Here is a 12022-nt window from a genome sequence, read left to right as displayed (position 1 = left end):
TCTATACGGATGTTAAAAAAATCGATTTTAGGCGTGTACCATCATTATTAGCTTTTTTATATTTATTTTGCGAGATTTTATATCAGTCAAAGGAGTGATAATAGACCAAGGACTATTTGCGCTACTGTCCCGAATGAAGTTTCGATACATTTAAAATAAAATTTCGATGATCCATCCGTACGAATGTTAAAAATAATCGATTTTAGGCTTGTACCATCATTATTAGGTTTTTTAATATTTATTTTGCAAGATTTTATATCAGTCAAAGTAGTGATAATAGACCAAGGCCTATTTGCGCTACTATCCCGAATGAAGTATTGATACTTTTGAAATGAAATTTCAACGATCCGTCCATATGGATGTTAAAAACAATCAATTTTAGGCGTGTACCATCATTATTAGGTTTTTTAATATTTATTTTGTGAGATTTTATATCAGTCAAAGTAGTGATAATAGACTAAGGCTTATTTACGCTACTGTCCCGAATGAAGTATCGATACTTTTGAAATAAAATTTCGACGATCCGTCCGTACGGATGTTAAAAATAATCGATTTTAGGAGTGTACCATTATTATTAGGTTTTTTTATATTTATTTTGCGAGATTTTATATCAGTCAAAGCAGTGATAATAGACCAAGGCCTATTTGCGCTACTGTCCCGAATGAAGTATCAATACTTTTGAAATAAAATTTCGATGATCCGTCCGTATGGATGTTAAAAACAATCGATTTTAGGCATGTACCATCATTATTAGGTTTTTTTATATTTATTTTGCGAGATTTTATATCACTCAAAGTAGTGATGATTGACCAAGGCCTATTTGCGCTACTGTCCCGAATGAAGTATCGATACTTTTAAAATAAAATTTTGACGATCCATCTGTACGGATGTAAGGAACTATCGATTTTAGGGGTGTACCATCAGTATTAGGATTTTATAATTTTTTTTGCGGGGTTGCATAGCAGTGAAAGCACTCGGAATAGGCTAAGCCCTATATGTGCTACTGTCCCGAATGAAGTATCGATTCTTTTAAAATAAAATCTCGACGATCCAACCATACTGATGTTTAAAACTATTCGTTTTAGGGTATCCCATCATTTTTAGAATTATATATATTTATTTTGTGGGGTTGTATAATAGTCAAAACACTCGACATAGACTAACACCTCCACTATTATTCTGAATGAAGTGTCAATTTTTTTTAAAATTAATAATTATATAAATAAATGAAAATCAATGAAAGGACACTAAACATTAATAAAATCACATACGAAATGTAAAAATTATTACATATAAGTAAGAATTTCTAAAAATATTAAAAAGAAATTAATAAATAAGTTTTTTATTAACAAAATCAAAATCCAACAAAAAGATACTGAATCCAATGGTTGTAAATGATGTCAGCTCATCGATCCAAAGAAACACTAACTTCTGTATATACACATCTCGAATCCCTCTCGAATCCCTAGATTTGTGTATTGGCTCCCAAAGCAGGAAAGAAGATGTCGGCCAAAAAGAAGTCAGTCCTCCGACAGAGAAGAAGCTCAAGGACGGAAAGAAGCTCGGAATGATGGCTTGAAAGATTGTAAATCAGTTTACACTTATTTAGAAGTCAGTCCTCCGGCGGTGTGTGTTTTGTGTAGTAGTTAGATGAACTTGTTTGTTTTACGTTTTAGCTCTTTAAAATTGTTTAGAAAGGGTTTTTGATTTTTTTTTTTAACTTGATGGATTTTTAATTTTAGGGGTTTTAATTAGGGTCATTCTTCACTTGTTGCGTGCAATTCCCAATTTTTTGATTTTAATTTCAGACTTTTTCAGCATTTGCTATCTAAGTCCCTATTTTAATTCGGATTATTTCTGTTAACAATTTCTTACTGTTATACGTACATTATATAGGTGAAGAGAATCCAGAGGCTTCAGAAACTGTACTCGAGTATAGAGAATCAGTTGATGAGTTATTTGTTGCTACCAGAGGTTATTTGGATGACATACTTAGAGATCTTGTGGTGGCAAGCATTTGTAAGGCATCATTGGTATGTTTTCTCCTTGTGAGGCTATTCATTTAAGGCCCAAGCTCTGATCTATTGATATGGTAAAGTCCTGGTATAGGTTGGCTATGTTTGAGTACTTCTGGATGAGGGACCCTCTTGTGCATTTTCTGAGGTTAATAATCCCGTTGAAGTTAAAGTCTGGAAGCACTTGTGTTCTGTTTTCTGGGAGGAATGTCTAGGGAATTGAAGCTGGGAAAGCATGAGAAGGGTTTGGATGCTGCTATGGAAAAGGTTATTGTAGCAGTCAAGGCGGCCAAGGAAGTACCTAAAAACGCTCTTGTGTGGGCTTTAACTCATGTTGTTCAGCCTGGTGACTGCATCACACTGCTTGTGGTTCTTCTTTCACAGAGTTCTAGTACCATTTATTGGTTTTATCAATTCATTGGATAATTACTGTAAACATATTTGATGATGTTTGGACTGTTAACATCGAGAGTTGAGAAGCAGTTAATCCTTTATTTATCAAATTTAAGTCCTTGACCTTTATTCATCCGCATCAGCATTGTGGTAGCTTTTAAATTACTATAACTCAATGAAACTACTAAATATTGATCGAAGTTAAGGTAATATATTTTCGGAAGCTATTTAGTTTTTCTCATGTTTGCTGTAAGAAGCAACCAACCTGAATATCTCAATCAGCCTTTCTGTTTTTTAAACAAAAATAAATTGAACTAATGTGCTCAGTCTAGATAATCACAAAGCATGTTATTTGATACCAGAGGATTTTTCAAAGCTAATTTCTTGGCTGAAGGAGGTTTTGGGTCTGTTCACAGAGGAGTTCTTCCAAATGGCCAGACAGTTGCTGTCAAGCAATACAAATTAGCAAGTACTCAGGGGAATCAAGAATTCTGTTTGGAAGTAGAAGTTCTCATCTGTGCTCAGCACCGAAACGTTGTCATGCTAATTGGATTTTGTATTGAGGATGGACGAAGGTTACTAGTTTATGAATATATATGCCATGGGTCACTCGATTGTCATCTCTATGGTAATTCTAACACTGTAAAACACCAGTACATTAATCTATTCAGAGATTCTGTTTTTTCATAAATGTTACATAGTACACAAAATTATGCTTCGACCATCACAAATGACAAAAGTTTCCAAACTGAACAAAAAAATGCTTTTGTTTGGACTGAAATATAAGGTTAGATAGAAGATGTATGAAGTACATTGATGCATAATGTCATGATGAGGATACTTGCAAACTATTTTCCTTTTAAAGTTCAAATCTTCAACTTTGATTTGAAAATATTTGGGAACATAAGCAAAAACGATTATCTGGCTTTCTTGATATGCTTCTTTTGTTGTGACTAACTATAAACTTGAACACTTGGAATAATTTGTGCCACAGGATGCAAACGAGATCCATTACAGTGGTCTGTACATCAAAAGATTGCAGTTGGAGCTGCTCAAGGACTGAGATATCTGCACGAAGAATGCAGAGTTTGCTGTATTGTCCATCGTGACATGCGGCCCAACAACATTCTTATCCCCCATGATTTTGAACCACTGGTATGGAGATTTGTTCAGTTTACTTGACAGTTTGTAATATGATTATCCTAATTAAATCAATTATGTTGGCTCCTTTTAATTTTCTCTGAAGTAATGTTTAGCTCATTTGTTGTGTAATTTATTTTTTGTAATTACTAAAAGTAGAAAGTATAAAATTAATTACAGGCACATATATATTCCTTCTTGTAAGTAGCATGTGTTTGGTGGAGGTCTCCAATGACTAGTACTCCTGGACTATGCTTCAAAGATTTTAGTGAGAATGATGCCTAAACTGTAGTTGGTTAACATTTTCGAGGAGAAAACAAAAGAAGAGAATGATGCTTAAACTAGTAATCTCACTTTTTGTTCTAAACATTAGTAATGATGATATCTATGTTTGGGTACTTTTGGATGGGTCGTTCTGTGATCCAGATGTTGATGACTGCAAGTGAACTCATTCCGAGAGAAGTCGAATCATAGAAGCATGGGAACAGGCACGTGGTAGATTCTAGTACATCAGTTTGAGTTTTATGCCACAAGAAAGATAAAGAAGCATCCCAATTCTTAAAATTGCACTATCACCTGCATGCATCATCAGGTAATGTTGATCTTCAAACATATTATAGCTGATCTTCGTTTAGTATAAAACCTGCACTAGTTAATTTTCCCGTACAAGCAAGTCTAATATTGTGATTGGATCTGAGACATTATAACATTGCAAATAACTAGTTTTTGCTGAGCTCTATCTTTTGATATTATTTCCCAAAAAAATTAAACAAATGAAGGATGCAAAATTCTCTCATTTGCGTATCTTGTATTTGTTATCCAAAATAGAAAAAAAGAATTATTAGCAAGTCATAATTTTAGAATCTCTTAATTTCACTATCTTATTGTGTTACCATACTCAGCAAATCAGTATGTGTTTGACTGTATGGGCTCTGAATATGATCCTTGATGTTGTAGTTCTACACTTTATGCACAGTCCAATCTGCAAATAGGATTTAAGGTCGTTGAGAAACTTATTTATTAGGAACAAGACCTCTGGAAAACTAGCTCTAGTTTATCCTTTTGATGTTTTTTAGTAATTTTTTTTATCTTTTTGATGTTGTGTTTAAAGTAGTTATATGATTAAGTAAAACAGTTTTATTGGTAATCCTTTTTTTTAATTGAAAAAAGACACTGTTTAATAATGAAAGATTTTATCAAGTTAATTTACTTTGTCACCCTTGCAGGTTTGTCCCTGCACTCGTGTCCAATTTTTTGTTTAGGATTCTTGATATTTTCTATATTGGGAATCGAATGCGTTGATCAATATCCAAGTCTCACGCTCGCCACACAAAAGGGGTGGCCTTTCTTTTCTGCACACAGGATTTGTATGTATACAAGATATACCCTTGACTAACTAGAGTTTTTTGTGTGCATATTATAATGATGAGAGCCCGTTAAAGGATTCTGGTCTGAAACCACCCATGATGGCAGATTTTATAAGAACTACCTCATTACAGTGGTCAAATAATGGCCATGACACCAGGCCAAGGGCATGCCATTTTATCTGTTGAAGTAGTTGTTGATTTTGTAAAGCAGAGTTATGTAGTAATTTCCAAGTCTGAACGTGTGTAGTAGCTGTATTAATTCTGGTACTTTGGAATTGTCCAGTAATATCACATTTGCAAATATAATCTTTTGGTAATTATAAATTGTCTAAATGATGTAGTTCATCATACTGGTGATATTGTATTATTTTCTCTGAATGACTTTGATTGGGAAAACAGTTCTATATTAGAACTGGGCTTTAATGTATGCAGAAAGTATATTTCAAAATTTGACCATTATTATTGTGATGCAATAGGTATTAAAAACGTTGAAAATAGGTACTAAAAAGTGTTGCAAAAGTGCCACGTGTAAAGATGGACCCACATGTCAGTGGGCCCCACCTGTCAGTGGGCCCACAACTGCCACGCGTCAAAAAACCACGCGTCAAAGTGCCACGTGTTAGTCCACGTGTCACTTTGGCCCCCTTTTTTTGCCATGTCATTGCTTTTTGCAACATATTTTTTGGTTTTGCCCTTGATAATAAAATGTTGCCTTTGAACCCTAAGGCACCGCCAAAAATACTAACATCACAAAAGTGTTGCCGTTGAAATTTTTTGGTCTGTTGCAACATTTATTTGGCATGTTGCAACGTTTGTGGAATGATGCAAAAGGCCACTTTTGGAGTAGTACATGAAAGGTTTTATCTAATCACGATTTAATTATTGTTTAATTGGGTAATCTGGATGTATTACTAGATACCGCACATTGTTTATAATTTTATTAGAGAATAAAATTATTGCCAATTAAATAATAGCCTATAGGGTTACACAAATAGAGCACTTAATGGAATAGTTAATTTATATTATGGATTTAAATTAATTGATGATTATTTGAATTTTATTATAATTAAGTAAGACTTAATTGAGATAATGGGTCTGTTTGGCAATTCCGTTAAGTGGGCTTATTGGCTTATAAGCCCGTAACAACTTATTGACGAGTGTTGGTCGACCCATCTTATAAGTTAAATTTACAACTTATAAGCTGATAAGTTGAATGTTGGTAACGACGTACTTTTTCACAACTTATTTTTTATTTTTCATTTTTTTATCAATTTTATTTTAGAATATATTTTTTTAAATGTTAATTTAACTTAAAATATAAGAATTAATATAATTATATATATAAATTATTTATTTTAATTCATTAATATAAAAACAATTCTGGCTTATAAGTTAAATTATTCAAACACTTATATAACTTATAAGTATTTATTAACTCATCACTTATTACTCACTTATTCACTTTAAATCATAAGTTACTTATTTTAAGATTTCCCAAACGGGCACAATATAAATTCGAATTCGAGGGCATGGTTTTGCCCATAATAATTAAGTATGACTTAGTTATTAATTAAATAATAGAAATTCATTTTTATTATTTAATCATATACCTACTAGGCTTGGGCTTTGCTATTATGGACATTTTAATCGGTCATTATAAATAGATAATGATAGGTTAAAGATGCCAGTAACGTTTTGGAGAAAACACTAGCAGCAAAGAGAGGTAGAGGCAATTCGGATTGTCAAGAAGGAGGCTAGTACATCCATTCCATAGTCAAGTTCGTGCGACATTCTTGGAGGTGCTCATGTGGATACCATAGAGGTGTTTCTCCGAGAGGTAGACACAAAGCGTGATAGGTAGGATCTCTGTTGAGTTCGTGAAAGTAAAGCTCTTGAAAGGTATGATTCGTTATCTCCATAATCTTCACACAATTATACATGGATCCTATTCTTGGGTTTCAAATTTTTTTTGTTTTATTTACGTTTATCCGCTGCGTTTTATGCCTCGAAACCCAATAATGGTATCAGAGCTACATGTATAAGGGGCTGATTTGGTTACGTGTTTACTATATTTTTACAAGTATGCATGTGTGATGAGTCTGCCATGATAACAGTTACGTTATATGAATGATATGATGAATCTGTTAATGATCTATATGATGATACTAGTATGTTTAAGATCTGCCATAACTCATATATATGCGATCTCTTATCATATGTATATTGATACATGTTTTTGTTAACTGGGATATGGGTCATGTGTATATTGATACATGCTTCTGGAATTGTATTCTGATACATGTTTTGCTAGTTTTCTGATACTTGATTTTGCAAAAATTTCCTCCATCGGGGGGCTCGCGGTTTAGGGTTTCGTTTTAATTTGTGCTTATGACATATGCTTTATTTATTTATTATTCTTGATTGGATCATGAAAAAGTAATAAATAGTGCATCATCTTTATATGATCTATCATGTTCTTTAATGGTTACTTGAGCATGGTGCATAGTTATGGTCTTAAGACCTTAGTTGTAATGGTTTATTCTTTTGGTTTGTAATAAATACGACTTGCATGTCATTTTCTATTTATAGTTGTTTTATCTCGAATCTAACTCGAGTTCTTTTGTAAGTTCATTAGTATAATTCTTAATGTAACATCCAAGAAGTACAAGGGAACAAGGAGGCATCCTATGGAGGCCATGGAGACAATGGAAGCAATAGAGAAGACATATGTAATAGTTATTTTTTAGACCATAGATTGACCTTGATCTTTTCATTAGCTTGAAAAGATCACATAGGATTGGGCCATAACTATTGCTCGTTTACTTTACGCACTTTTTATATGATGTATAAATAGGGGAAAAATCTCAAATTGGTCACTGAAGTGAAACTGTAATATTAAAAAATTGATTAATCTTAACGGGGTCTCAACCATACCACTCTAGTAACCGATAATGACATCTCTGTTAGTTTGACCGGTTGACCAGACGGGAAGGTGACGTGGCTAACGTTTCTTGGACAGAATGGTTGTTAACGGCTCTTTCAGCAGCTGAGGTGGATTGTAACGTTATAATTAATCAAACACAGCTGTGTCCTCTTCTCTAACCCAATATATATATGTATATAACTACTTCTTCCTAATATCACAAGTTTTATTGTAATAAATATGAGTACTTCTACCATGGAATCGAGCTAGAAAAGGGAGCAGAAATGGTGTTGGTGTGGTAAAAGAGCAAGGGTGAATACCTCATGGACTCACAATAACCCAGGAAGACGATTTTATACATGTGGTACAGTGAAGGTAATTGGAAAATTAATTAGAAATTATTTTTGTTTGTATACGTTTTTGTTCTTGAAATTTATATTTTTTGTTACTTCGAATTTTTTTAGGAAGTTGGTGCTAGAAGCCATTTTTTTCGAATGGTTTGATCAAGATTTCAGTGGAAGGGCATTTGATGTGATTACCCATTTAAATCACAGAAGATTATATTTGGAGGAAAAATTGAAGCTTGTGGAGGAAAATCTTGCAGAAAATGTTGAAAAAAAGAAGGCATTGAAAGAAGATGTACGTGATCTAATGGTGGAGAATAATAGCTTGAAGACACAGTTGAAAATTTGTGTGATTGTTTGTGTATTAATGTTTGCAGTGGTGTTAATGTGCAAGTAGATTAGTAGATGTAGAAGATGTGGTTGATGACTGGTAGGTGGATAAAATGAATGTGGTTGGTAGATGAATTTGATGAATGACTGCAAATGTCATGTATGTAATGAATATTTGAATGAACTCAAATGTGGTTTAATGAACATATGCCCCTGTTTAATCATAAGTGCAAATGAACATGTGTAATATAAAAGTAGTAGCCCCTTTAAATTGTATAAGAAATGTCTTACAAAAGCATTTGGAACATAATCTCCAAAATAAAAGCATTTAGCTTACAAATTACCAAATAAATGGATTTAGCTTACAAATTACCATAATCTCCAAAAGACTTAAGGATGCAAGGGGTTCATAATACTAGTAAGACATTCAAGGATGCAATTAATCTGCAATTGTGAGTGGATCATCTTCACTGTTCTTGATTGGTTCAACTATGCTTTCTTGTGTCACCACTGGTTCTACTGCTTGACTTTCCACAGGTGATCCATCCTCTATGCCCTTATCTGTCTTCTTTACATTTCTCCTAACTTGAAGCTTTTGCGTCTTCACTTATTTTCCTTTCACAGTCCTTGTGTCTTCTTGTGTGACCACTGGGTCCTGAGTTTGTACAGGATCTACATCAATTTTTTTGACTTGTTTCCTTACTTTAAGTTGCTTCCTCCTTAGCTCTTTAGTGCTCTTCTTCTTCACAACATTTTCAGAGTTCTTCACTGAAGATTGACCTCCATCAGACTGTCTTGTGTGTGTTTCCTCAACTGGCACTCCATTCTTATTTGGACAATTGGACTTCCTGTGTGTTGCCTGGCCACATGTGCTGCAATGCATGATCCTCTTATTGCTATATCTCTGCAGAATAGGCCCTGATTGTGATGTTTGAGACCTATTACCACCCTCCCAGCTTTCCTTTCTCCTCATTCTTTTTGGTCTTCCCCTTAATTTTTTTGGAAGATCTGGTGGTAGTAACTCTTCAGTGGAGTGTATCTCCCAAAACTCCTCACCCTTTAAGGCTTCAAGTGGGAAGCTATAAGATGCCATAAATTTCTCTTTCTTGTAGAAATCAGAAACATAGTCTACTGGATGGTGTCTTCTATCATGGATTGCAGCTATGGCATGTTCACATGGTATACCAGTCAAGTTATAAACCCTACAATCACAAGACCTTGCATCTAGATCAACTGTCACAACTCTGGTTCCCATCTTTACTGAATAAGTTGTTGAACCATTCCAGCTTGCTCTCCAATTCCTTGATTCTGTGACTAGCACATCCAGCTTCTTCTTTATTTTAGGACACAACTCAGAGTCATACCTAACTATGGCATCTCTGTTCACTCTGATCCTAGTCAAGAGCTTAAAATGTATTTCCTGGATCATATTCAGCAAGGACATGTACCTACACATTTTCACACAGTACTTTACACATTTGAAAGTAAATAATATTCACTAAAGAAATTACTCATTTTAAATAAAATAACATATTCACCTTTCATGTATTATCCAGCTATTAAAGCATCACTCATATTGCTAGGATTGGTTACTCTAACATCAGACCTAGTTTTGTTAATATTTAGTGACTCTTTAAATTTTTTACAATTCTCTCTATTAGTCCTGAGTTCTTCATCACTCTCTCCAAACTCATTATACAGACTATCTTCATCAGACTCAGAGTCTCTGTTTCTACATCATATTCAGGATCAGATTGATCACTGTCATCACTACATTGTTTTTCTCCACCCTCTCCCCCATTATCAGTGCCATAAATCACCTCATCTAACTCATAATGATCCACATACAGATCAATTCGACCTAAACCTCTATGTATCTCAACCATCTCTCTCACTGAATTATCATCAAATAACAACCTTGTACCATTTTTCCATGTTTTTCCATCAGTTTTGAAGTACACTAACTCACTAGGGTGATACCTAAATTTACCAGCAAACTCATCCAAATGTCTAAAAGACAACAAATCAGTATCAAAATCCTCTAGGACATCAACTTCACCACCAACATACTTGACATTAGGAATAGGTGTAAAATCACCATGGTGGTGTATGTATAAATGCACCTTCGACATTGAACTGTAACATGTAAATAAATACAACAACTGAGCACAAAATGCATAATTTCAGATTAATCAAATTAAATACAACATTACTTACAGATTTAGATTAAACTCAACAACATATATACGAACATTATAAATCAAATATCAAAATGATATTATACATATATACCCAGATAACACAACAATCGAAGTTCAATATGCATACATAAGTGTTGTTGAGATTCGATTGAACATACCTCTTCAGTTTGAGACGATTTGAACCAACTCCGGGGGGTTTTCGCACTCGATTCGATATTTAGGGTTTCTCTCACACCTCAATTGAACTTCGATTGAACATATTAATCCCTAATTTGGTAATTTACGGGTCAATATAGTTTTATTTCTAATTATTATTTTGTTATTTATTTTTTTTTGTTTAATTTTTTAATTGTTGGCTCTGACTCACATTCCACGTAACACCACCGAGCCACTCTGTCCAAGAAACGTTAGCCACGTCACCTTCCCGTCTGGTCAAGCGGTCAAACTTAAAGAGATATCATTATCGGTTACTAGAGTGGTACGGTTGAGACCCCGATAAGATTAATCAAGTTTTTGATACTATAGCTTCACTTCAGTGACCAATTTGAGATTTTTCCCGTATAAATAGTATGTGTAAAGTAGAAAATGCATGTTTTAATTAGATTAATGATGCATGTATGTATTAGATACATCACCCATGCCATGCCTTTAAACAAGATAAAATCTGTAACGACTCAAGATTTAAAATTGACAAACGGATCATGAGATTCTCGTGTTTATGAAGGACGGAATAAAATATGAATTTTCTTTATTTCTGACATGGGGAGATTTTGTCACCAACGATTACTCGTAAGGAAGTTGGTTATTAAGTGAGACCGGTGTGTCTTCTCCAACGACCTGGAAATCAAACCATTGATGAATATTGATTTGAAGTATGATATTCAAGGATAAATTGGGAATCTCTTTATAATGGGATCATGATCGTTCTAAATTAAAAATCCCTAAGTAAAAATATTAAGTTTTAATCAGATGCTTTCCAATGAATGAACACTCATTGAATCCTAGATCGATAAGGGGAAAGGTTGTTAGTGGCAGGGGACTCCTATCTATCGTAGTGAAATGCGACGAATATAAATGGTTATATTTGAACATTGTATCATTGGGTCTAACTTAACTGAGTCATCATTATAAGGTGAATATAAACGGTTATATTCACCTATTATGAACTTAGAAGCATAGAGTTTGGTGAAAAATCTATTAGATAGATAAGATCAATTGTTGTTCATCAAACTATCCAAGAATTATATATTTTATAATTGACAAATGTTGTCTACCTAAATAATCATGTTTTAAGGACTACCAGTGGTTG

At 33.8% G+C, this 12022-nt stretch overlaps 1 long non-coding RNA gene across 1 annotated transcript; it reads left to right on the top strand.

Annotated features, from left to right (window-relative positions):
• Positions 1-1398: 1398 nt before the first annotated feature.
• Positions 1399-2535, top strand: LOC141693373 (uncharacterized). Its single transcript, XR_012563091.1, has 3 exons — positions 1399-1611; positions 1897-2033; positions 2110-2535. It is a non-coding gene; the product is annotated as an uncharacterized LOC141693373 (long non-coding RNA).
• The last annotated feature ends 9487 nt before the right edge of the window (positions 2536-12022 follow it).

The sequence above is a fragment of the Apium graveolens genome, chromosome 10 (genome assembly GCF_009905375.1).
Source record: "Apium graveolens cultivar Ventura chromosome 10, ASM990537v1, whole genome shotgun sequence".
NCBI classification, from domain to species: domain Eukaryota; kingdom Viridiplantae; phylum Streptophyta; class Magnoliopsida; order Apiales; family Apiaceae; genus Apium; species Apium graveolens.
This window is presented reverse-complemented; position numbering and strand designations above follow the sequence as displayed.